Source organism: Tamandua tetradactyla, chromosome X, assembly GCF_023851605.1.
Source record: "Tamandua tetradactyla isolate mTamTet1 chromosome X, mTamTet1.pri, whole genome shotgun sequence".
Classification (NCBI taxonomy): Eukaryota; Metazoa; Chordata; class Mammalia; order Pilosa; family Myrmecophagidae; genus Tamandua; species Tamandua tetradactyla.
The window spans coordinates 107,477,699-107,505,637 of record NC_135353.1 but is presented as its reverse complement, the minus strand read 5'-3'; the positions used below and the strand labels follow the sequence as shown (position 1 = coordinate 107,505,637).

Sequence of the window (27,939 nt, the reverse complement as noted above, 5' to 3'; positions counted from 1 at the left end):
AAGCCCTAAGTAAGAGCTCAAAGCCCCACCCCTCAGGGGTTACAGACATGGTTCTGTTACTTTTAATGAATTCATTATTTTAACATGTTAAATAACTTGAACTCTTCTTTACCCAGAATTAAAACTAAGGATGTCAATACATCATAATACTTTTCAGAAATGCAAACACCCTGAAGTAGATCATTATCAGAGTCTTCACAGGGACTTGCTATTTAGGTAGTTAGTATAATTTCATATTTGAAGTCATTTCATAAAATTACAACTGTTCCAATCTTTCAAGTTCTACTTCCTCCTATACTGTTCACCAAAGCACTCTATCATTATAATTTTTCTTTATTTCTCTAATGTAGCAACTGCTTAGTAAAATTCTCCAGCTCATTTTCAAGTTGAACAGCTTTATTTAAGTGCTTTGAATGGTTTTGTATCTTTTTGAACTGATCTATTTCTTTGGATAATCTAGCAATTTCTTATTTCAGATGTCTTTGAGTAATATCAGCTTGTTGGCTTAGGCAAGAAAAAGTGGTAGCCATCTCCTTTTGCGTTTGATGGCTGCAGTTTGTACTTGTGAAGCTAACAATCATCTGCAGTTTTTCAGTTGCATAGCTCAAAAACTGCTGTTTAAAAGCTCTTTCCTTGGTACCAGCAGTCTTTCATAAAGGTAAAAAGCTCCACACATACTTAGAGAAACAGATATGAGTTTCCAGCCTACAGCTTTCCAAATCACTCCTTCAACAAGAATGATGTCTGTAGAAGCTATAGATGTAAGAGAAACTAATCCTGTTATTAAGGTAACCATAAGTTCTTCCTGTGGTGTATTTTCTGGCATTGCTGGATTGGCAGAAGCAGTGGGAGTAGAAGCTAAAGATCAAGAGAGCTGAAAGATAGGCTTTGATAATCCTAGGAGCACTCTCTGAGGATTATTAGAGCCCAACACATGATGTACCAAGGAAGGCCAGCCCAGGGAAAAATGGAATACAATATCCTCTTGAAAATCTGAGCATAACTTATGACAATTTAGGTCTTAGCTGAGATCAAATTTCTGGTAAGGGATCAATGTGTATAGTTTACTCTGTATACCAGCTGGTAGTGATGGCTTCTTATTTTCAATAATTTCTTGCTGGGACTGAAGCATGGAGGCATTGATTTCACTGAAACACTGATTGGCCAAATTTCTTCCCATAACATGGTCTATGTGCTTATTTAGCTCATTTTTATGCACTTTCAGTATGCTTGAAATAGGATGAAACTCAGAACAAAATTCATCAAACAAAACTGAGAGTCCACAAATTTTATCTGTCATTGCACATGAAACCTTGTTTGCCACCTCCTCTGTTACCTCCCTGATTTTTTCTTAACATCCAGTGTTAAAAGATTCATTTGATTTAAAATAAAGTCCAACCTATCAATTTGATCATCCTCTCTTCCATTGAATAGACCCTTTTCTCTGCTGCTGCCACATTTATTGAATCCTTTATGTTTTTCACAGTATCTAGTATCTGTTTAGCTCTGATAGTGCACTGTTCAAACATTGTTTTCATTGCTGACTGCAAGATACACTCAAATATTTGTTCAAAATGCTGAAACTCCCATAATCTTGCCTGAAATCCTTCAGCAAGTGTCCCACCACCTTCTGTACTATCCTGTGCTTTGTGCTTTCTAGCACTAAGGACTTCCTTTGCCAAAAGAAAGATGATATGATTCTGAGCTTCTAAAGGATTAACAACTTTGAACTCCTCCACCAAGAAATTTAAGCATCTTTTCACATGCTGCCTACATACATCTTCCATATATTTTGGCTCTGATACAGAAGCATCCCAATGATTATTCAGAATAAAAATATTAGGCTTGGAAAGTCACTCATTTACCTTGTAAAAAAACTGTTTTTCTGTGTTCACTAGTGTTGATTCAGAGTTTGCAAACAAAACAAAGATATCAGCATCTAAACAAAATGTATCAATCCAGCTATCCAGCTCTGTAGTGACATCTGTGCCCAGGCTGTCTACTAAAACCAGGTCATCTTTCAAGAGTGCACATTTTCACTGTGGAAGGCAGTTTGACAGTTCCTCAAAAAGCTGAATATAGAATTGCCATATGACCCAGCAATACCATTGCTAGGTATCTACTCAGAGGACTTAAGGGCAAAGACACAAACGGACATTTGCACACCAATGTGTATAGCAGTATTATTTACAATTGCAAGGAGATGGAAACAGCCAAAATGTCCATCAACAGATGAGTGGCTAAACAAACTGTGCTATATACATACGATGGAATATTATGCAGCTCTAAGACAGAATAAACTTATGAAGTATGTAACAACATGGATGGACCTAGAGAACAATATGCTGAGTGAGACTAGCCAAATACTAAAGGACAAATACTGTACAGTCTCACTGATATGAACCGACTTTAGTGAATAAACTTGGAATATGTCATTGGTAACAGAGACCATCAGGAGATAGAAATAGGGTAAGATACTGGGTAATTGGAGCTGAAGGGATATGGACTGTGCAACAGGACTGGATACAAAAACTCAGAAATGGACAGCACAATACTACCTAACTGTAATGTAATCATGTTAAAACACTGAATGAAGCTGCATGTGAGAATGATAGAGGGAGGAGGGATGGGGACATAAATGAAATCAGAAAGAAAGATAGATGTTAAAGATCGAGATGGTATAATCTAGGAATGCCTAGAGTGTATAATAATAGTGAAATGTACAATGTACAAATTTTTGAAATGTTTTTGCATGAGGAAGAACAAAGGATTGTCATTATTGCAGGGTGCTGAAAATAGATGAGAACTAATACTTTAAAATGTCACATTATGTGTGAGACTAAAGCAAAAAATGTTTATTTGTTACAAAATTTAGATTTGGACTACAGCATTTCCTAATATAACTCATATAGATAGTTTGATTGAATGTCAATAGGTACTTGGAATCTCAGGTAGCACATGAGATTTTGTTGGTTTGTCCAGAGTGATCCCCTGATGAATCCCAGAATGATTTGATCAGTGACTGGAAAAGTATTTGCAAGCCCCCTTCAGGGAATGGTGAGAGTGGGGAGAAATTCAACTTCTCCAAGTTGAACTCTTGATATTCTCACAAGCAGTGTGGACAACCAAAGCTATAGGCTGGGCCCCCAGTCTTAGGGTTTGTTCACATGAAACTTAACCCTACAAAAGATAGGTCAAGTATACTTAAAATTTAGGCCTAAGAATCATCCACAAGAGAGCCTCTTTTGTTGCTCAGATGTGGCCTCTCTCTCCAGCCAATATGATGAGCAGTCTCACCACCCTCCCCCTCTCTGCATGGGACATGACTCCCAGGGGTGTGGACCTTCCTGGCAACATGGGACAAAGATCCTGGAATGAGCTGAGACTCAGCATCAAAGGACTGAGAAAAACCCTAGAATGAGCTGAGAATTTACATCAAGAGACTGAGAGAACCTTCTCGACCAAAAGGGGGAAGAGTGAAATGAGACGAAGTGTCAATGGCTGAGAGATTCCAAACAGAGTTGAGAGGTTATCCTGGAGGTTATTCTTATGCATTAAGTAGATATCACCTTGTTGTTCAAGATGTAGTGGAGAGGCTGGAGGGAATTGCCTGAAAATGTAGTGCTGTGTTCCAGTAGCCATGTTTCTTGATGATGATTGAACAATGATATAGCTTTCACAATGAGACTCTGTGAATGTGAAAACCTTATGTCTGATGTTCCTTTTAGCAACTATATCAACAGAAGAGTAGAACATATGGAATAAAATAAATAAAAGGGGGAACAAATGTTAAAATAAATTCAGTTTGAAATAGTGGTAAATGAAAGCGAGGGGTAAGGGGTATTGTACGTATGGGTTTTTTTCTCTATTATCATTTTATTTCTTTTTCTGTTGTCTTTTTATTTCTTTTTCTAAATCGATGCAAATGTACTAAGAAATGATGAATATGCAACTATGTGATGATATTAAGAATTACTGACTATATATGTAGAATGGAATGATTTCTAAATGTTTTGTTTGTTAATTTTTTTAATTAATAAAAAAAGTTAAAAAAAAAAAAAAGAGTGCACATTTTGCCTTTGGCCAAAATGCAAATACAAGACAACCAGCTTTCAAGTCATTGTTCATATGAAGGGCATGGGCCAGCTGGTTAACTGTCTTCACCCTCCTTTTTTCATCTGATCCTTCTATCATAAGATAGGCTTTATCTCCATCCATTCCTTCAAAACTCAAGAAGCAGTTGGTTGTATGGCCAATCCCACTAGGGAGAACTTTATTCCACAATGTTGCATTGATAACAGAGCTCTTCCCACAACTTGCCCTGCCCAAAAAGTGCCACTTTAATGTGTCTCTGGGACAGCACCACACCAGTGATGGAAAGTTTGTTTTTATACCCCTGTATTTCGGGCAGGTCATCCTCAGTGGCTATCCAATCAAGTTCTATTCAATCAAGATTCTTATATGTTGCTTCAACAAAATATGATCCTTCAGTAACAAACTCCAGTGGCTGATCAAAGACAGCAGTAATTGCCTTCTTAGCCAGAACAAACTGTTTCAGTGGAGAAGCTGTTTCTGCCACTATGGTAGTTGTTCCTGCCCTGACTCATCACCCAGCAACCTGAGCAGAACCACCTTCTGGAGAGCACCACATCCTCTCTTTTATATATTATTTAAAAAATAATTTTGTTGAATTTCTGTGGTGAATTCCCTCAAATCACTTGTGGAATGAATTGAGTGATGGGTAGATGACTGGCTCACTAGAGGTAAAATAGTTCATAACCTTATTAATTCTTTACCTAAACTATTATACTGGTTTCCAAAGTGAGTTCCTTATACCCACCCCATATAATAGCCATCAATTTGCCTTCCTCTGGCCTACAACATTACCTTCCTAAAGCCCAAATCTGATCAAGTTAGACTTTGGTTGAAAAATCGGACTTGCTATTTCAAGCCAGATTTTTAAGTTTACATAAAAACCATTAGCAGTTCCTCACTGCCCTGAGGTTAATATTAAGATCCTAACATTATGACTTCTGGGCCAAGATAGTGGCTTAGCAATGTGTGCATTTTAGTTCATCCTCCAGAACAACTACTAAATAACCAGAAACAATACAGAACAGCTCCTGGGGCCACATCAGTGACCGGATACACACAGTACCCCAATCTGGACAAGCTGGACCAGCTGCGAGACCCCCCCCAAAATCATGAGTTCCCCAAGCCATGGTAGCTGGCACCCCTCCCCACAGGCTGCTTCCCAGAAGGGAAAGGAATGAGACTTTACCAGCAGCAGGGGCAAAGCCCAACCAAATGCCAATTGTGGAATTAATTAACAAATTCTGACTACTAAAAATAGGTCCCCAGCACAAGCAAACCTGGTCAAAATGGAGGTCGCTCAGTTTTGCCCCAGTGTTAAGGGGGCAGGGATGATGGAATAAGAAAAACAAAAAGGAAAGAGAGGTTTTTGTGGCTGTGTTTCTACAAAGGCTTGAATGCTTTGGACACAGTGGCAGGACTTCTCAGGCTGCGAGTGCCCCGGGCATAGGCAGAAACAAGCTCATTTGAGGGATTGTCTGGAGCCTGTGCCTTTCCCAGGGGAGGGGTAAAGCCCAACTCAGGTGGAATCCCTCCCTCAAGGAATTCAGACACCAGGGCTTGATAATTTGAAGCCATTAAAACCAGCCTACAACCTCTCCTCTGTCTCCACCATGCCTCCAGCAGGCAGAGTCTACCAAAGTTAAAGGTACTGCATCATCTTATGCTGGTGGGTCTTTCAGGCAGAGAAGCACCACCTACTGGGCAGGATAAGAAAAACAGAGCCCAGAGATTTCACTGGAAAGTCTTTCAACCTGCTGGGTCTCACCCTCAGGGAAAACCTATGCAAGTGACACTTTCCTCCTGATAGGAGGCCAGTTTGGTCTGGGAAAATCCAGCTGGGGTCTATAATACCTACATAGACCCTCCTAATGGTGGGGGGGAAGGCACCATACAAGCGGGCAAGAAACAAGAAAACAAGAACTGAAAAATTCACCCCTGTTAAACAAAAGCTAAGCTAGAGGTCCAGATAAAGCTGAACTGAATGTCAAAGAACATATAGACAACAAATTCATCCAGCAAAAAAACCCTAGGTAAAAGAAGTGAAAGCAATCTCCAGAATAAACTAATTAAGGTAATTAAATGCCTAGACACCAGTAGAACATAACAAATCACACTAGGAAAATTGAAGATATGGCCCAGTCAAAGGAAGAAACCAACAATTCAAATGAGATACAGGAGCTGAAATAATTAATTCAGAATACACGAACAGACATGGAAAACCTCATCAAAAATCAAATCAATGAATTGAGGGAGGATACAAAGAAGGCAAGGAATGAAAGATAAGAAATCAAAAGTCTGAAAAAACAAACCACAGAACTTATGGAAATGAAAGGCCTGGTAGAAGAGATGAAAAAACAATGGAAAACTGCAATGGTAGATTTTGAGAGGCAGAAGATAGGATTAGTGAACTGGAGGATGGAACAATCTGAAATCCAACAAGCAAAAGAAAATATAGGGGAAAAAATGGAAAAATCTGAGCAGGGACTCAGGGAATTGAACGACAATATGAAGCACACGAATGTATGTGTTTTGGGTGTCCCAGAAGGAGAAGATAAAGGAAAAGGAGGAGAAAAACTAATGGAGGAAATTATCACCGAAAATTCCCCAACTCTTATGAAAGACTTAAAATTACAGATCCAAGAAATGCAGCATACCCCAAAGAGAATAGATCCAAATAGATGTACTCCAAGACATTTACTAATCAGAATGTCAGAGGTCAAAGAGAAAGAGAGAATCTTCAAAGCAGCAAGAGAAAAGCAATCCATCACATACAAGGGAAGCCCAATAAGACTATGCATAGATCTCTCAGCAGAAAGCATGGAGGTGAGAAGACAGTGGGATGATATATTTAAATTATTAAAAGAGAAAAACTGCCAACCAAGAATTCAATATCCAGCAAAGTTGTCCTTCAAAAATGAGGGAGAAATTAAAACATTTTCAGATAAAAAAATCACTGAGAGAATTTGTGACCAAGAGACCAGCTCTGCAAAATACTAAAGGGAGCACTAGAGAGAGATACAAAAAGACAAAAGAGAGAGGTGTGGAGAAAAGTGTAAAAAGAAGACTATGAGTAAAGTTAAAAAGAAGGAAAATTAGATATGACACATAAAATCCAGAAGGCAAAATAGTAGAAGAAACTACTACCTGTGCAGTAATAACACTAAATGTTAATGGATTGAACTCCCCAATCAAAAGACATAGACTGGCAGAATGGATTAAAAAACAAGACCCATCTATATGCTATCTCTACTCAAAGGACATGAGAGCAAGGACACAAATGGACATTTGCACACCAATATTTATAGCAGCATTATTTACAATTACCAAGAGATGGAAACAGCCAAAATGTCCATCAACAGATGGTGGCTAAACAAACTGTGGCATATACATACGATGGAATATTATGCAGCTGTAAAGCAGAATAAAGTTATGAAGTATGTAACAACATGGATGGACCTTAAGGACATTATGCTGAGTGAGATTAGCCAAAAACAAAAGGACAAATACTGTATGGTCTCACTGATATGAACTGACATTAGTGAATAAACCTGGAATATTTCATTGGTAACAGAGACAATAAGGAGGTAGAAATAGGGTAAGATACTGCATAATTGGAGCTGTTGATATACAGATAGTGAAACAGGACTGAATATAAAAACTCAGAAATGGACAGCACAAGACTACCTAACTGTAATACAATTATGTTAAAACACTGAATGAAGCTGAATGTGAGAATGATAGAGGGAGGAGGGCTGGGGCATAAATGAAATCACAAAGGAAGATGGATGATAAAGACTGAAATGGTATAATCTAGGAATGCCTTGAGTGTGTAATGATAGTGACTAAATGTACAAATTTAAAAAAATGTTTTTGCATGAGGAAGAACAATGGAATGTCATTACTGCAGGGTGCTGAAAATAGATGGCAAATAATATTTTAAAATTTCAACTTATGTGTGAGACTAAAGCAAAAAATGTTTATTTGGTACAAAATTTATATTTTGACTAGTACATCTCCTAATATAACTTATGTAGATAGTTGGTTGAACAACATAAGTACATGGAACCTTGAGTAGGACATGCGATTTTGTTGGTTTGTCCAGAGTGATGCCCTGATAAATCCCAGAGTGATTTGATCAGTGAGTGGAAAAGTATTTGAAAGTCCCTTTCAGGGAATGGTGAGAACGGGGGAAAATTCAACCTCCCCAAGTTGAATTCTTGATATTCTCACGAGCAGTGGGGACAACTAAAGCTATAGGCTGAGCCCCCATCTTGGGGTTTGTTCATATGAAACTTAATCCTACAAAGGATAGGTCAAGCCTACTTAAAATTAGGCCTAAGAGTCACCCCCAAAAGAATATTTTTGTTGCTCAGATGTGGCCTCTCTCTCCAGCCAACACAACAAGCAAACTCACCACCCTACCCCTGTCTATGTGGGACATGACTCCCAGGGGTGTGGACCTTCTTGGCAATGTGGGACAGAGATCCTAGAATAACCTGAGACTCAGCATCAAGGGATTGAAAAAAACTCTATAATGAGCTGAGACCCAGCATCAAGGGATTGAGAAAACCTTCTCGACCAAAAAGGGGAAGAGTGAAATGAGACAAAGTGTCAATGGCTGAGAGATTCCAAACAGAGTTGAGAGATTATCCTGGAGGTTATTCTTATGCACTAAGTAGATATCACCTTGTTATCCAAGATATAATGGAGAGGCTTGAGGGAACTGCCTGAAAATATAGAGCTCTGTTCCAGTAGCCATGTTTCTTGATGATTATTTAATAATGATATAGCTTTCATAGTGTGGCTGTGTGATTGTGAACACCTTGTGTCTGATACTCCTTTTATCTACCTTGTCAACAGAAAAGTAGAACATATGGAATAAAAATAAATAATTGGGGGAACAAATGTTAAAATAAATTTAGTTTGAAATGCTAGTGATCAATGAAAGGGAAGGGTAAGGGGTATGGTATGTATTTTTTTTCTGTTCTCATTTTATTTTTCTGTTGTCCTTTTATCTCTTTTTCTGAATTGATGCAAATTTTCTTAGAAATGATCATGATGATGAATATGCAATTATGTGATGATATTGTGAATTACTGATTACATATGTAGAGCGGAACGAGCATATCTTAAGAATGTTTGCATCTCTTTCTTGTAATTTTTTTAAAATTAATAATGAAAAAGGTCCTAACATGAATTGCAAAGCCCTTTGTGAACCTATCAACTCTCATTCATTCATACTTATCAAATACCAAATATACCACATGCCAGGTAATGTGCTAGGCACTGGAGTTCAACAGTGATAAAAACAGACATTGCTCTTGTCCTCATGGAAGATTTTGGCCTACTTGTGGAGGCAATCATTAATCAAGTAAAAAACCAAATAAATGTAAACTTACAAACTGTGTCAAGTTTTCTGGAGGAAACGTATCTAGTTCTCTCAGGGCATATTACAGAGGGTCTAAATAAATTTTACAAACTTCTGTAAGAAGTGATATTTGATCTGAAGGAAGGTTTGGGTTGGTATTAACTGGGTAAATGTTGAGGGGTTGGATATGCCTCCTACAGAAGAAAAAGTATGCAAAGATCTTTGCAGAGGATGGATTGGAGGAAGCATGACACATTTTAAAAACAGTAAGAAGACTAGAGTGGCTGGAATGTAAACAGTAACAGGAAGAAATGGTTGAGAAATGGACTGGAGATAAAGGCATGAGCTGGACCATAAAGGACTTTTAAAGGTGATGGCAAAGATTTTGCTCTTCATTCTAGGAATAAAGAGAGGAATGCATTTAACCTGGAGAGAAACATGATCAGACTTGCATATTGAAAATCTGGCGACTTCTGATTGACAAGATGGTAGAGTGAGATGCTCAAGTTTCTGTCACCCCACGGAATCTTTGAACAACTATAAAAACCTGGCAAGGCCATCTTAGAGCATCAGAAAATACTTAAAGGGTTGCAGTAACTAAGTAGGCACTGAATCAAGAAAAAAGGCAACTTTAAAATGGTAGAATCTCAGAGTGCCATTGCTGGTCTTTCCTCCACCTTTCCCAGGTTTTATATGAAGCCAACCTGCTCTCTCATTGCAGGCCCTTGGCGTCAGTTCCACAGGAAGCAGGAGAATCTCTATAAGCATACTGTGGTACACATATGTTTATATCAGTCTATCTCAGTACTGGCTTGATATCCTAGAACTTGCTATGCCTGCAGAAGCAGTTTGGGGACACCAAAGTCAGTGTAAGAAACAATTAAATCACAGAGGCCTGGAGTAAAGGATTACAGGCTTTAAGACATACAATAGAGCTCCTGGAACTAAAACAAAAGACTAAATTCATAAGGAAAAGAGGGGGAATTCATATCCAGGTAAATGGAGAATTCCTAAGGCCATAAATGTATGTCCAGAACAAAATATATGCTCAGAGATGACCAGAGAGGATTCTGCACTTTTGTCTTAGGGTGTTCTAAGCATTTATTGTTATGAAGGCTAAGTCCTGAAAGGAGAGCACCCAAAAACACAGAGGCAATCTGCAAGGACTGTGAGAGTTTATTTTTGTTATCTTCCAACATTCAAGGAAATCTCTGTCATATCACTATTGGATACAAACTCAAGGAACAGATAGTTCAGGGACTAAATTCCAGAGTCAACATATTAAAATATTAAAATGTACAATGTACAATGGAAGATTATAAGACATACAAACAGGAAATGATGAACCATCCAAAGGAACAAGATAAAACACCAGGAACCATCTATAAAGAATACAAGGCTTTAGAAATAGCATACAAAGACTTCAAAAAAGTAGTCTTAATCACACTCAGAGAGCTGAAGGGAAACATAGACAAAGAATTAAAACATATCAAGAAGATGATTTCTGAACAAAATACCAAGTCCAATAAGGAGAGAGAAATTATAAAAAGGGAACAAACAGAACTACTGTAGCTAAGGACCACCATAACTGAAATGAAAATTCCCTAGAGGGATTCAACAGCAGATTGAAGCTAGTAGAAGAAAGAATCAGTGAACTTGAAGGTATGATCATTGAAATTATTCAGTCTGAGGATCAAAAAGAAAAAAGAATGGAGAAAAGTAAAAGAAGTCTAAGAGACCTATGTGAAACCACTGAGCATACTCAATATACACATTATGTGAGTCCCAGAAGGAGGAGAAAAAGAGAAAGGGGCAGAAAGAATGTCAGAAGAAATAATGGCTGAAAACTTCCTAAATGTAATGAAAGATGTGAATATACAGATACATGAAGCTCAATGTACACCTAACAGGGTAAACACAAAGAGATCCATACACCAACACATTGTACTCCAGATGTTGAATGACAAAGATGATGAGAGAATCCTGAAAACTGCAAGAGGAAAGTAATGTATTATGTACAAGGGAGCCTCAATTAAAATTAAGTTCCAATTTCATATCAGAAATCATGGCAGCAAGAAAACAGTGGTATGAAATATTCAAAATGCTGAAAGAAAATAATTGCCAAAGAAGATTTACTCAGCTGATAAAACCTTCATTTAAATAAGAAAGAAAGATTAAACATTCCAAAATTTTAAAAAGCTGAGGGAGCTAGGGGGATGTGCCAAGATGGTGGCTTAGCAAGGTGCGTGATTTAGTTTGTCCTCCAGAACAGCCACTAAATAACCAGAAACAGTACAGAATAACTCCTGGGGCCACAACATACCCCGGTCTGGACCAGCTGGACTGGCTCTGAGCCCCCCCAGAACTGTGAGTTCCCCAAGCCTTGGCAGCTGGTGCCCCTCCCCCATAGGCTGCTTCCCAGAGGGGAAAGAAAAGGGACTTTACCAGCAGCAAGGGCTGAGCGCAACCAATTGTGGAATTAATTAACAAATTCTGACAACTAAAAATAGGCCCCCAGCTCAGCTTAACCTGGTCAAAGCAGAGGTCGCTCATTTTTGCCCCAGCACCAAGGGGGCAGGGCTGATGGAAAAAGAAAAAAAAAGAAACAGAAGCTTTTGTGGCTGTATTTCTACAAAGGCTTGACTGCCTCTGGATACAGCAGCAGGACTTCTCAGACTGCAACTTTCTTGTTTGAGGGCTTTGTCTAGAGCCTGTGCCTTCCCCAGGGGAGGGGTGAAGCCCAACTCAGGTGGAATCCCTCCCTTTAGGAATTCAGACACCAGGGCTTGGTAATTTCAAGCCATTCAACCAGCCTACAACCTCTCCTGTATCTCCACCACACCCCCAGCAGGGAGTGTCTGCCAAAGTTAAAGGTACTGCATCATCTTATGCTGGTGGGACCTGCAGGCAGACAAGTACCACATACTGAGCAGGATAAGAAAAACAAGTCCAGAGACTTCACAGGAAAGTCTTTCAACCTGCTGCATCTCACCCTGAGGGAAAACTGATGCACGTGACTCTTCCCTCCTGACAGGAGGCCAGTTTGGTCTGGGAAAATCCTGCTGGGGTCTATAATACCTAAGTAGACCATCCTAAGGGTGGGGAGAAAAAGGCACCATAGAGGCAGGGCAAGAAACAAGAAAACAAGAACTGAAAAATTCTCCTCTGTTAAACAAAACCTAAGCTAGAGGTCCAGAAAAAAGCTGAACTGAATATCAAAGAATAGACAGACAACATCCAGCAAGAAAACCCTAGGTAAAAGAAGTGAAAACAATATCCAGAATAAACTAATTAAGGTAATTAAATGCCTAGACACCAGCATTTAACAAAATAACAAATCACACTAGGAAAATTGAAGATATGGCCCAGGCAAAGAAACAAACCAACAATTCAAATGAGATACAGGAGTTGAAACAATGAATTCAGAATATACGAACAGACACGGAAAACCTCATCAAAACTCAGATCAATGAATTGCAGTAGGATACAAAGAAGGCAAGGAATGAACAAAAAGAAGAAATCAAAAGTCTGAAAAAAGCTTAGGGAATTTGTCATCACTAAACCTGCCCTACAGGCAATACCAAAGGGAGTTCTCCATGTCAAAAGGAAACGATACTGGATAGTACATAAAATCTGCATGAAAAGTAAAGAACTCCAGCAAAGACAACTACATAGGTAACTATAAATTCCAGGAGTATTATATATTTGGACTGTAGTTTCACTTTTTACTTGTATAGAATCTAAAATGCAAATGAATAAAAATAATGATAAATCTGTAGTTTTGGACACACAATGTACAAAACTGTAATTTATGACAAGAGCAAAGTAAAGGTGGAAGAAGAGAAATACAAGAACATAGTTTGTAGATACCTTTGAGACTAAGTTGGTATCAATTCAAATCACATGAGATTGCTATACATTTAGAATTTTAAACAATTCTTTAAACATTTTTAAGTAATGAAGTTGTAGATGTTCAGAAAAATCATGTAGAAAATACTGTGGTCCCATACATCCCCCAATTATTAAAAATTTACATTACTATGGCATCTTAGTTATAACTGATAAAAGAATATAATAATTGTAGTATTAACTATAGTCCACAGTTTACATTAGGGTGCTTTTCTTCCCCTTGTGCCATCATATTATTAACACCTTGCATTAGTGTGGTGCATTTGGTATAATTCATAAAATAATATTTTTATAATTGTACTATTAACCATAGTACATTATTTAAAATAAGGTTCACTGTGTTTATACATTCTATGTTTCATCTTTTAATTTTAATCTTTTTAACATATATATGACCTAAAATTTCCCCACATAACCACATTCACAAATGTTTATTTCTTTCTTTATTTATTTGCATGGGCAGGCACTGGGAATTGAACACAGGTGTCCAGCATGGCAGGCAAGAACTCTGCCACTGAGCCACCATGGCCTGCCCCCACAAAAGTAATTTAGTAATGTCACTTACACTCATAATGTTGTACTAATAGCATGACAATCCATTTCCAAAATTTACAATGAACTGAAGTAGAAATTCTATACAAATTCAGCTTTGACTCTACATTCCCTATCCCCATCCCAGCCCCTGATAACTTATATTCTAGATTATAACTCTACGAGTTTGCTTATTCTAATTATTTTATATCAGTGATCAGACAATATTTGTCCTTTTGTGTTTGACTTATTTCACTCAACATAATGTCTTCCAGATGAGTAAAAAATATGGATTAAAAATAAATAAATAGGAACAAATATTAAAACAAATTGAGTAGATTGAAATACTAGTTATCAATGAAAGGGAGTGGTAAGGGGTATAGAAAAAATAGGGAGAACAGAAGTTAAAATATATTGGGTAGATGGAAATACCAGTGGTCAATGAGAGGGAGGGGTAAGGGGTATGGCATTTATGACGTTTTTCTTTGATTTCTTTTTCTGGAGTGATGCAAATGTTCTAAATAATGATCATGGTGATGAACAAAATACTATGTGATGATATTTTGAGCCGTTGATTGTACGCTATATATGGAATATTTGTATGTTAAGAATGTTTGTCTTTGGGGTGGGTCATGGTGGCTCAGCAGACAGAGTTCTCACCTGCCATGCTGGAAACCCAGGTTTGTTTCCCAGTGCCTGCCCATGAAAAAAAAAAAGAATGTTTGTGTTTGTATATTGTTTTGGTTTGTCAATTAAAGAATAAATAAATAAATAAATAAATTTTAAAATAAACATAATGTCTTCAAGGTTCATTCATGTTGTTGCATGAATCAAAACTTCATTCTATTTTAATACTGAGTAACATTCCATTGAGTATATATATACCAAAATTTCTTTATCCATTCATCAGTTGATGGACACTTGGACTGCTTCCATCTTTTGGAAATTGTGAATAAAGACACTATGAATATCAATGTGAAAATATCTGTTTGACTCCCTGCTTTCAATTCTCTTGGGGTATTTAACTACTAGTGGGATTGCTGGGTCATATGGTAATTGTGTTAGTTTGTTAATGCTGCCAGAAATACAATATACTAGAAATGGATTGGCTTTTACAACAGAAATTTATTAAGTTACAATTTTACAGTTCTAAGGCCATAAAAAATGTTCAAATTAAGGCATCCAGAAAAAAAAATACCTTGACTCAGAAAAGGGCTGATGATGTTTGGGGCTCCTCTGTCAGTTGAGAAGGCACATGGTGACATCTGCTAGAGTTCTCTTCTAATTTCTCATTTCAAATGGCTTCCTGTGGGGGGACATTTTCTTCCTGCATCTACAAACATCTGGGTCTCATGTTGGCTTTAAAACTTTTACCAAAATGGCTCTTTCTTAAAAGTCTCCAGTAAGTGACTCAATATGAATGGGTGGAGACACATCTCCATGGAAACCACATAATCAAAAGGTCCCACCCCCAATTGGGTGAGTCAGATCTCTATGGAAGCAACTTAATCAAAAGGAGCCTACCCACAGTTGGATGGATAACTTCTCCATGGAAACAACCTTAAAAGTTCCCAGCATAAACAATATTGAATAAGGATTAAAGAACGTGGCTTTTCTGAGGTACACAACTGTTTCAAACCAGCAGTAATTTTTTTTTTACTTTTTTGTGAAAAATAACATGTATTCAAAAAAGCAATAAATTTCAAAGCACAGCACAACAATTAGTTATAGAACAGATTTCAGAGTTTTGTATGGGTTACAATTCCACAATTTTAGGTTTTTACTTCTAGCTGCTATAAGATAACTGGAGATTAAAAGAAACATCAATTTAATGATTCAACTATCATATTTGCTTGTTAAACCCTACCTTCCCTGTATCACTCCATCACCTTTGATCTTTCTATCCCACCATTTAGGGGTATTTGGGCCATGGCCATTCAAACTTTTTCATGTTGGAAGGGGCTGTCAATAATATGGGGTAGGGATATGGAACTAGCTGATGTTCTGGAGAGGCTGGGCCCTCTAGATTTCTAGTCCAGGGACCCATCTGGAGGTTGTAAGTTTCTGGAAGGTTACCCTAGTGCATGGGAACTTTATACAGCCTTATATATTGCGCTAGGTGTTTTTTAAGGATTCAATGGAATGGCTTTGGTTGGGGGTTGGTGAGTTATGATAGGTAGCAATGTCTAGCTGAATCACACATAAGAGTGACCTCCAGAGTAGCTTCTCAACTCTACTTGAACTCTCTCAGAAATTGATACTTTATTAGTTGTACTTTTTTCCCCTTTTAGCCAGATGGAATTGTTGACCCATGGTGCCAGGGCCGGGCCCATCCCTGGAAGTCATCTCCCATGCTGCCAGGGAGATTTTCACCCTGTATGTCATGTCCCATTTAGGGTGAAGGGCAATGATTTCACTTGCAGAGTTGGGTTTAGAGAGAGTGAGGCCACATCTGAGCGACAAAAGAGGTCCTCCAGAATTGACTCTCAGGCATATCTATAGGTAGGCTAAACTTCTCCACTACATACATAACTTTCACAATAGCAAGCCTAAAGACCAAAGGCTTGGCCTATTGATTTGGGTGTCCCTTTTGTTTGACACAGTATCATGGGAGTCCCTGATGATAAAGTTTAATAGTTCCATGATTTTTCTCCCATCCCTCAAGGGACTTTGCCAATACTTCTGATTATCTGCTTAATATATTCTGGGATATATCCAGGCATTGCATTAATCTAAACAGAATTAAAGACCCTCATTCTTATTCTGGCCTCCCTGGGTTGCAATTGTTCAAATGAGCTATCCAGATGCGTTGAGTTAGATTATGTGCTATACAAAATTTAGATTCCGAACAAAATAAATCTTTCCTCATTTAGGCTCAAAGAATAGGTGAGGTTCTAAAATATAGACAATGTCTTCCTTACCCCTGTATTCTTAATTACCTTAATCCCAACCTGACCAGCTTCATTCTTATCTCTAAATACCAGATTATACATATATAAAACAGCCTCTCAAAATCCAGAAATAATAATTACCACTCTGGACTAAATGTGCCCACTCTAAGAGCTTACAATCTAGGCCCCTATTTTCTTATAAGCATTTTCCAAAGGACACCATACAATAATTGTTCCTTCATTTCTGTCTTATTTTGCCTCACCAAATGTCATTCACATCGTTGCAAGCCTCAGAACTTCATTCTTTTTTGTAGCAGCACAATATTCAATCATATGTATACACTATCATTCACCAATCTACATCTCAGTCAGTGCATCCTTCAGCCACCTGCATTCATTAGGCATCATTTATAATGCTCAAAGTCCACAGCCCATCAACACTCTCAATTTTAAATAATTTCATTGTTCCCAAGGGAAAGATAACCAACAAACACACCCTCACTATCTAGGAAATCTAAACCTCCCCTTAACTCTTGCCCCCTCCCACATTATTTGTCCCTGATATTGCTATGGTACTGCTGATATTTTCATATTAAACATAGCCAATAGCATGCAATAGCAGTTTCTCCTGTATCCTGTACTTAAACAATCTTTGTACACAAATCATCCCTTTGAAGTAGTTCTTGCAAGAATTTATTTATATTTCTAGTGTTAATCGGTGGGACACATAGGTCTATACAACCCCTTTCAATTATGTTCACCTTCAATATGGTAATATTACTTATAGACCCAAAAGAACTGCCCTCATGTCTATTTATTTCCTTTCATTTGAGTTTACTCTCATTAGTTAACTGTTCACCCATGTCTAGCTTCTATACACCTCTAAGTCCCCTATATTCTATGTTATGAGCCTCACACTTTACCTTTATCATGGTCATAAATGTGGAGTCATAGAGTATTCATCTTTTTGTGTCTGGCTTGTTTCACTCAGCATTATGTCATCAAGTCTCATCCATCTTGTCACATGCTTCAAGACATCATTTTGTCTTACTGCTGCATAATATTCCATCATATGTATATACCGTGTTTTCTTAATCCATTAGTCTGTTCATGGGCATTTGGATGGTTTCCATCTTTTGGCGATTGTGAATAGTGCTGCTATGAACATTGGTATGCAAATGTCTGTTTGTGTCACTATTTTCAACTCTTCTGGGTATATACCTGTATTAGTTAGGGTTCTGTAGAGAAACAGAATCAACAAGAAATCCTCGCAAATATAAATTTATAAAAGTGTCTCATGTAACCATGGAAATGCAGAGTCCAAAATCTGCAGAGCAGGCTGTGAAGTCGACGATTCTGATGGAGGGTCTGGATGAACTCCACAAGAGAGGATCACTGCCTGAAGTGGGAAGAGAGCTTGTCTCTTCTGAATTCTCCTTAAAAGGCTTCCAGTGATTAGATTAAGCATTGCTCATTGCAGAAGACACTTCCCTTGGCTGTTTACAAATGGAATCAGCCATGGATGCAACTGACATGATCATGATTTAATTCTATGAAATGTCCTCATCACAGCAGACAGGCCAGCACTTGCCCAACAGGACAAACAGGTACCACCACTTGGTCAAGTTGACACATGAACCTGACCATGACAATACCAAATAGTGCTATTGCTGGGTCATAGGGCAACTTAATATTTAGTTTCCTATGGAACCACCAAACTGTCTTCCATAGCTACTGTACCACTATACATTTTTACCAGCAGTGCATAAGTGTCCCAATTTCTCCACATCATCTCCAAAATTTGTAGTCTCTTGTTTGTTTAATAGCAGCCAATTTTATTGGTGTGAGGTGGTATCTCACTGTAGTCCTGATCTGCATCTCCCTTATAGCCAATGAAAATGAACATCTATTCACGTGCTTTTGAGCCATCTGTATTTGATCTTCAGAAAAATGTCTATTTATACCTTTAGCCCATTTTATAATTAGGTTATTTTTTCTTTTTTTGTTGAGTTATATGATTTCTTTATGTATACAGGACATCAAACCTTTGCCCGATATGTGATTTCCAAATATTTTCTCCCATTGGGTTGGCTGCCTCTTCACCTTTTTTACAAAGTCCTTTGAGGTGCAGAAGCATTTGATTTTGAGGTGTTGCCATTTATCTATTTTTTCTTTAGTTGCTGTGCTTTGGGTGTAAAGTTTAGGAAGCTACCTCCCATTACTAAGTACTGAAGATGTTTCCCTACATTTTCTTTTAAAAGCGTCATGGTGCTAGTTCTTATATTTAGGTATTGGATCCACTTTGAGTTTATTTTTGTATAAGATTTAAGGGAAGGGTCCACTTTCATTCTTTTGGCTTTTAATATCCAGTTCTCCCATGCCCATTTATAGAAAGGACTATTTGGTCCCAGTTCAGTGGACTTGTGGGTTGTGTCAAAAATAAGTTGACCATAGATTTGGTGGTCTATTTTTGCACTTTTTACTTCTTCCTTTTCAATTTGGATGCCTATTCCACTAGTCAAAACTTCTATCTTTGTGCCAGTACCATGCTATTTTCACCACTGTGGTGAAAGTTTTAAAGTCAGGAAGCGTTAATCCTCCCACTTTGTTCTTCTTTTTTAGGATACTTTTAGCTATTTGGGGTCTCTTTCCCTCCCAGATGAATTTGGTAACTAGCTTTTCCAAGTCTCCAAATTAGGTTGTTAGAAATTTGATTGGTACTGCATTGAATCTGTAGATCAATTTGGGTAGAATTGATGTCTTACCTATATTTAACCTTCCTATCCAGAAGCACAGAATGTATTTCCAAATATTTAGATCTTCCTTGATTACTTTTAGCAATGTTATGTAGTTTTCTGTGTACAAGTCCTTTATGTCCCGAGTTAAGTTCATTCTTAGGTAGGTTCTTAATTCTTTTGGTTGTTATTTTGAATGGATTTTTTTCCTTAACTGACTCCTCAGTTAGGTCATTGCTTGTGTATAGCAATGTTACTGATTTTTGCAGATTAATTTAATATCCTGCCACCTTGCTGAATTTGTTTATTAGATCAAGTAACTTTGTTATCAATTTCTCAGGATTTTCCAGGTATAGTATCATGTCATCTGCTAACAATGAAAGTTTTACTTCTTCCTTTCCAATTTGTATGCCTATTATTTCTTTTTCCTGCCTGATTGCTCTAGCTAGAACGTCTAGTACAATGTTGAATAATAGTGGTGACAGTTGGCATCCTTGTCTCATTTCTAATCTTAGGGGGAAAGCTTTCAGTCTCACCATTAAGTACAATGCTGGCTATTGGTTTTTCACATATGCCCTTTATTATATTCAGGCAGTTAACTTTCATTCTTATCTTTTGAAGTGTTTTTATCAGAAAAGGATGTTGAATTTTGTTGAATGCTTTTCAGCATCAATTAAGATGATCATGTGATTTTTTTCCTTTCATTTTTTTTAAATGTGCTGTATTACATTAATTGATTTTCTTCTGTTGAACTATCCTTGCATTCCTGGTATAAACCCCACTTGGTCTTGGTGCATGATTCTTTTAATGTGTTGTTGGATTTGATTTGCTTGTATTTTGTTGAGAATTTTTGCATCTATGTTCATTAGGGAAATTGGTCTATAGTTTTTCTTTCTTAGCATCTTTACCCAGTTTTAGTATTAAAATGATATTGGCTTCATAAAATGTGCTAGGTAATGTTCCTTTTTCCTCAAATTTTTGGAAAAGTTTGAGCAGGACTGGTGTTCATTCTTTTTGGAATATTTTATAAAATTTCTGTGTGGGGCCATCTGGCACTGGGCTTTTCTTTGTAGGAATATTTTTGATGATTGTTTGAATCTCTTTACTTGTGATTGGTTTGTTGAGATCTTTTATTTCTTCCTGAGTCAGTGTAACTTGTTTGTGTGTTTCCAGGAATTTGTTGATTTCATCTAAGTTGTATAGTTTGTTGGCATATTGTTGTTCATAGTATCGTCTTGTGATTCCTTTTATTTGCATCCTCTCTCTTTTTTCTTTGTCAGTCTTGCTAGTGGCCCATCCATTTTATTGATTTTCTCCAAGAGCCAACTTTTGGTTTTATTGATTTTTTCTATTGTTTTCTTGTTGTTCTCCCACTCATTTAATTCTGCTTTAATCTTTATTATTTCTCTTCTTCTATTTGCTCTGGAATTAGTTTGCTGTTCTTTCTAAAGTTACTCCAGGTGAGTAGTTAAGCCCTTGATTTGGTTTTTGCTCTTCCTTCTTTTTCTCTTTTTTTTTGCATGGGCAGGCACTGGGAATTGAACCCGGCTCTCTGGCATGGCAGGCAAGAAATCTGCCACTGAGCCACCATTGCACCACCCTCTTCCTTCATTTTTATTGCATTTAGGGCAATAAATTTCCCTCAGCATAGCCTTTGGCACATCCCATAAGTTCTGATATATTGGATTCTCATTTTTATTCATCTGAAGATACCTTCTGATTTCTTGAGCAATTTCTTCTTTGACCCACTTGTTATCTAAGAGTGTGTTATTTAATCTCCATATATGTGTGAAAGGTCTCATTCTTTTGTGGTTATTTATATCCAGCTTCATTCCATTTTGATCAGAGAAAGTACTTTGAATAATTCCAATGTTTTAAAATTTATAAAGACCTGTTTTGTGTCCCAACATATATGTGATCTATCCTGGAGAATGTTCCATGAGCACTAGAGAAGTATGCATATGCTGGTGTTTTGGAGTATAATGACCTATATATGTCTGCTATTAGGTCTAATTCATTTATTAAGTTGTTTAACTTCTCTACTTCCTTGTTGATCTTCTGTCTGGTTCTTCTATATATGGAGGAGAGTGGTGTATTGAAGTTTCCTATTATTATTTTTGAAACATCTATTGCTCCCTTCAGTTTTGTCAATATCTGTCTCATGTACTTTGGAGCTCCTTGATTGGGGGTATAAACACTTATGATTGTTATTTCTTCTTGGTGAATTGTCCCTTTAATTAACATACAGTGTCTTTCTTTGTCTTTTATGATGTCTTTACATTTAAAGTCTATTTTGTCCGATATTAATGTAGGTACTCCTGCTTTCTTTTGGTTACAACTTCCATGGAACATCTTCCATCCTTTCACTTTCAATCTATTTGTATTCTTGCATCTAAAATGAGTCCCTTTTAAACATCATATAGCTGGGGTTATATTTTTAAGTCCATTTGCCAATCTGTATCTTTTAATTGGTAAGCTTAGTCTGTTAACAATCAAAGTTATTACTGAAAAGGTGTTTCCTTAATACACCATCTTATCTTTTTTTATTTTATTTGTCAGATCTATATTTTCTTTTCCCTCTTTCTCTTTTTATCCTTTAAGTTACCCTTACTGGTACTCTTCAATTCTGTGTCCTTCAGACCTCCTTCTCCCATCTTTTTTTTCACCTGGTAGAACTCCCTTTAGTATTTCTTTTAGGGCTGGTCTCTTGTTGACAAATTCTTTCAGGATTGTAGTCTGTGAAAATTTTAATATCTCCCTCAGTTTTTTGTTTGTTTGTTTGTTTTTTAGCATGGGCAGGCATGGGGAATCAAACCCGGGTCTCCAGCATGGCAGGTGAGAATTCTACCACTGAGCCAACATTGCACCAACTTGTCTCCCTCAGTTTTGAAGGCCAATTTGGCTCAGTACAGATTCTTGGCTGAATGTCGTTGTCTTTCAGGACCTCAAATATATCATGCCACTGACTTCTCACCTCCATAGTTCCAATTGAGTAGTTTGAACTCAGTCTTATGTGGTTACCCTCATATGTAGCAGATTGTTTTTCTCTTGCCACTTTCAGGTTTTTCTGCTTCTCTTCAACATTTGAAAGACTCATTAGTATATGTCTTGGGGAAGGCCTATTTGGATTTATTCTATTTGGAGTTCATTGAGTTTTATTGACTTGCATAGTTATGCCCTTTATAAGGGTTGGTAAGTTTTCCCCCATTATATCCTCAACTAATCTTTCTAGCCCTTTACTCTTCCCTTCTCCTTCTGGGACACCAATGATTCTTATATTGATGGACTTTGTTTTGTCCATCATTTCCTTGAGATCCAGTTCATATTTTTCCATCTTTTTTGCCATTTGCTGTTTTGAGTGTTCACAATCAGTTGTTCTGTCTTCTGGTTCACTTATTCTTTCTTTTGCATCTTCAAACTGCTGTTATGTGTCTCTAGTATGTTTTTTATTTGGTCTACAGCATCTTTAATCTCTGTGATATCTGCTATTTTTCTATTTATTCTTTCAAATTCCTCTTTATCCTCTTCTAGTGTCTTCTTGATCTCTTTTGTGTCATTAGACACTGCATTTATTTTATTTAGTAGAGTTATATGAACAGCTTTGATTAGTTGTTCCAACATCTGTGTCTCCTCTGGTGTTTTAATTGGTCACTAGGACTGGCTATATCTGTCTGCATCATGATATGTTTAGTGATCGTCTGCTGTCTTTGCAGCATGTAAATATCTTAATTGGCTTACTTTGGAAGTTGATTTCCTTGAATAGTCTAAAGCTTTGTATTTGTGGAATGGATGTGGAGCAGGATACAGGGTGAGGCACAACAGTGCAGTGATGCATTGCAGTGCAGGTATAGGCTCAGGTTGGAGATATTTTGCTGGTGCCTGTGAGTGTGGGTGCCCATTAAGGGGGAGGATGTTGCTATGCAGGTGCATGGGTCTGGGGGGTGGGGCCCTGACGTATGCTGATCTAGGGCATGGGGCCTTTTGTGTGCATGTGCAGAGGTCATGGCAATGGGTAGGCTTGGGTGTGCATGCACTGGGGGTGGATGTGGCCTGGATGTGCAGGTCAGTAGTTTGCCAGAGTAGGGGGGAGGCATGACTGGGGGTCACGCACATGTGCAGATCTGAGAGGGCCAAAAACTGATGCACACATTCACAGAGCTCTGGGGTCAAGGTGGTGTTACATGACTGTATGGGCTGGGGGTGGGTGTAGTCTGGGTATGGAGGTAAGCCCCTGCAGCCTTTATGTGCCGGCGACCACCTGCAGGGGGCAGAGAGGGGAGAGTAGTGCTCAGTAGGGGCAGGGAGAGACTGCATTTGCACAGGAGAGGTGGGTTAGGCTCGGACAGGCCAGAGCATTCTTGGGGTGGGGGTTGGAGTGTGTACACACTGGAGGTTGGTGGAGTGCGGGTGCTTGTAGTGTGGGGAGGGGTGTAGGTGATGGGGTTCAGGTGTTTGGGGTGTGGGGTGGGTTGCAGGTCACCGGGCTATGCAGGTGAGGGTAGCACGTTCAGGGAACATGACTTGGCTTACTTCCTAGCCCCGTCTCTTGGTCTATGCAATCCAGAAGGCTCCAGGCTTCCACGTTAGGTTGTTTGCATCAGCCAGATGGTCTCCAGTTCTCGGCTTCTCAGTCCCTCAGCTTTTGTAACTAGGGCCTCCTTATGTGGTGCAGAAGACCCTCCCTGGTCACTTACATCTTGGAATCACCATCTCAGCTACCTTCCCCTCCCTTCTCTAGCTGTTCTTTGGAGCAGGGATGAACTCAACCTATCTTATTCTGCCATCTTTCTGGAACTCTCTATTGCTTTCTATTCTGTATTTCATTTACTTCTGCTCTATACTTTGTTATTTATTGCTTTTACTTACCCTGGGTTTATTTTTCTATTCTTTTTGTAGTTTCACCAGGTGTGAGGGGACAAGGGCAGCAGAAACCTTTGTTTCAACCAGCCCTAGACAGGGGTGGTGGTCTCAGAGACATAAAGATGGTGTGGTTACTTAGGGCTGGGGGGATCAGGTAGCAGAAGGGCTGCATTTGTTGGGCATATCAGGAAAGCTTAGCTTTGAGGAGCTATCAAAGTATCTCCTGGTAACCTTCTTGATCTCCTCCTAGGGCACTTTGGAGCTGGTCTGCACCCCTTTTGTGGGTCCCTTGTCCTGTTTCAGCAGAAAGACTGACTTGGAATCTTCTCTGGTTTGCCCCCCCATTCAGAATTTGTAATCCAGGCAAAACCAGCTTTAGACAATAAAGGGAGTGTATGAAACTACAAGGGCAGACTGATCAGGCCTAAGGCCTGCCAGCTTGAAACAACTGGGAGAGGGTGGTCTGTCTCCCAGGAAACAGAGAGGATAACCCAAGCTCCTGTAAAAAGGGGAACTGCAAAGCAACCAACGTTCAAAAGCCCAGGAAAGAGAGGCCCAGAAAGACAGGGAAAACCCTGTACACTGCATTGACCTTGGTGAGATCTTCCCGATAGGAGGGCTGAAGCTAAAGAAAATCTTTGTCCTATTGCCAACTGGTTACAAAATCAAGAAATAAACATCTCAGGCAATAAATCTAGAGTTAACATTTTAAAATATTATAATGTACAGTGTTCAAGAAAAGAATACAGGACACACAAAGAAACAAGAATTGATTACCCATCCTATGGAAGAGGATAAAAATCTAGAAACACCAAAGAATATGGTCAGAATGTGAACTTACTGAAGAAATCCTTTTTTAAAAGATGATCTTAAAAAGCTCAATGAGGAACTGAAGGGATACAAATTGTGCAACGGGACTGATTGTGAAAATTTAGAAATGGATAGCACAATACTACCTAACTGAAATACAATAATGTTAGAACACTGAATGAAGCTGAATGTGAGAATGATAGAGGGAGGAGGCCTGGGGGCACAAATGAAATCAGAAGGAAAGATATACATAAAGACTGAGATGGTATAATCTAGGAATGCCTAGAGTGTATAATGATAGTGACTAAATGTAAAAATTTAAGAATGTTTTGCATGAGGAAGAACAAAGGAATGTCAATAATGCAGGGTGTTGAAAATAGATGGTAATTAATATTTTAAAACTTGAACTTATGTGTGAGACTAGAGCAAAAAATATTTATTTGGTACAAAATTTATATTTGACTAGTGCATTTCCTAATATAACTTATGTGGACTGTTTAATTGAACACCATAAATACATGGAACCTTGAGTAGGGCATGAGATTTTGTAGGTTTGTCCAGAGTGATGCCCCAATAAATCCTAGCATGATTTGAACAAAAAATAAAAAAGTATTTGCAAAGTCCCCTTGGGGGAACAGTGAGAAAAGGGGAGAATTCAACTTCCCCAAGTGGAGAATTCTTGATATTCTCACAAGCAGTGGTGACAACCAAAGCAATAGGTGGAGCCCCTAATCTTGGGGTTTGTTTATATGAAACTTAACCCTGCAAAGGATAGGCTAAGCCTTCTTAAAATTAGGCCTAAGAGTCACCCTCAAGAGAACCTCCTTTGTTGCTCAGATGTGGCCTCTCTCTCTCAGACAACACAAGTAAACTCACTCCCCTCTCCCTCTCTACATGGGACATGACTCCCAGGGGTGTGGACCTTCCTGGCACCATGGGACAGAAATCCTAAAATGAGCTGGGACTCAGCACCAAGGGATTGAGAAAACCTTCTTGATCAAAAGGGGGAAGAGAGAAATGAGACAAAATAATGTGTCAATGGCTGAGAGATTCCAAACAGAGTTGAGAGGTTATCCTGGAGGTTATTCTTATGCATTAAGTAGATATCATCTTGTTATTCAAGATGTAATGGAGAGGCTGGAGGGAACTGCCTGAAAATGTAGAGCTGTGTTCCAGTAGCCATGTTTCTTGAAGATGATTGTATAATGATCTAGCTTTTGCAATGTGACTGTGTGATTGTGAAAACCTTGTGTCTGATGCTCCTTTTATCTACCTTATTGACAAATGAGTAAAACATATGGATTTAAAATAAATAAATAATAGGGGGAGCAAATGTTAAAATAAACTTAGTAGATTGAAATGCTAGTGACCAATGAAAGGGAGGGGTAAGAGGTATGGTATGTATGAATTTTTTTCCTGTTTTCTTTTTATTTCTTTTTCTGAATTGATGCAAATGTTCTAAGAAATGATCATGATGTTGAATATACAACTACGTGATGAAATAAAAAGAATGTTCATATTGTATGTTGATTGTTTTAGTAATAAATATTTTTTAAAAAGCAGAAAAAATGCTCAATGAGATGAAGGAAAATACAGAGAAAGAGCTAAAACATCCCAACAAAACAATGAATGAGTAAAATGAGAGTGTTGGTAAAGAGATAGATATTTTAAAAAGGAACCAAACAGAAATACTGGAGTTGAATGCCAGAAGAGCAAAAATGAAAAATTCCCAGGAGAGTTTCAAGCACAGATTGGAGCAGGCAGAAGACAAAATCAGTGAAACTCAAAGACAAGACATTTGACATAAGTCATGCTGAGAAGAGAGCAAAAAGTTATTAAAAGCAAAAATAGCCTAATGCATCTGTGATACCATCAACCATACCGATTGTGGGAGCTCAAGAAAGAGAGAAAGGAGCAGAAGGAATAGTTAAAGAAATAATGACAGAGAACTTCTCAAACCTAGCAGAAAACATGAATATGCACATTCAAGGAACCAGAGCACATCAAGTAGGATAAACATGAAGAAAAATACACCTCATCATATATCAAAAACACTATCAAATTCAAAGGACAAGGAGAGAATTCTGAAGGCTGCAAGAGAAAAGCAACATGCTATATATACGAGAGTTACAATTACATTGAGTGCTGAGTTCTCAATCAAAATCCATGGAGGCAAGAGCATAGTTGGTTGAAATACTTCAAGTGCTGAAAGAAAACTAGCAGCCAAGAATTTTATACCTGTAGAAATTCTTTCAAAAATGAGAAAGATAATGTCTACTGATTGGCTCAGTGTATAGAAGGTGAAGACTTACTTTTGAGCTGCAACATAACTCCCTTCCATCTTCAAAGCCAACAAGTAATTTCTTTGAATCTCTTTCTGGCTCTGACCCTTCTGCCTCCCTCTTCCACTTTTATGGACCTCAGTGATTTCATTGGGGCCACCTGGATAACTCTTCATGGCCAAGTTGGTTGATTAGCAATTCTAATTCCACCTGCAACCTTAATTTCCCTTTGCTGTGTAAGGTTCTGGGGATTCAGAGACAGACATCTTTATGGGAGAAGCATTATCCTGTGGAACACAGAAGTCGTATAAATGCACATCCTTGCCTTGTTCCTGATCATAAGGGCAAAACATTTAGTCTTTCACCATATGTATAACGTTTGCTGATGGATTTTGTGGATCCCCTTTATCAGGTGAAGATTATCTAGCTCACTAAGAGTTTTTAATCAAGAATCGATG

The 27,939-nt window shown here is 38.1% G+C and overlaps 1 pseudogene; it reads right to left on the bottom strand.

Annotated features, from left to right (window-relative positions):
* Nucleotides 1–341: 341 nt before the first annotated feature.
* LOC143671993 (mitofusin-1 pseudogene) lies at nucleotides 342–27,657 on the bottom strand (annotated as a pseudogene).
* Between the last annotated feature and the right edge of the window lie 282 nt (nucleotides 27,658–27,939).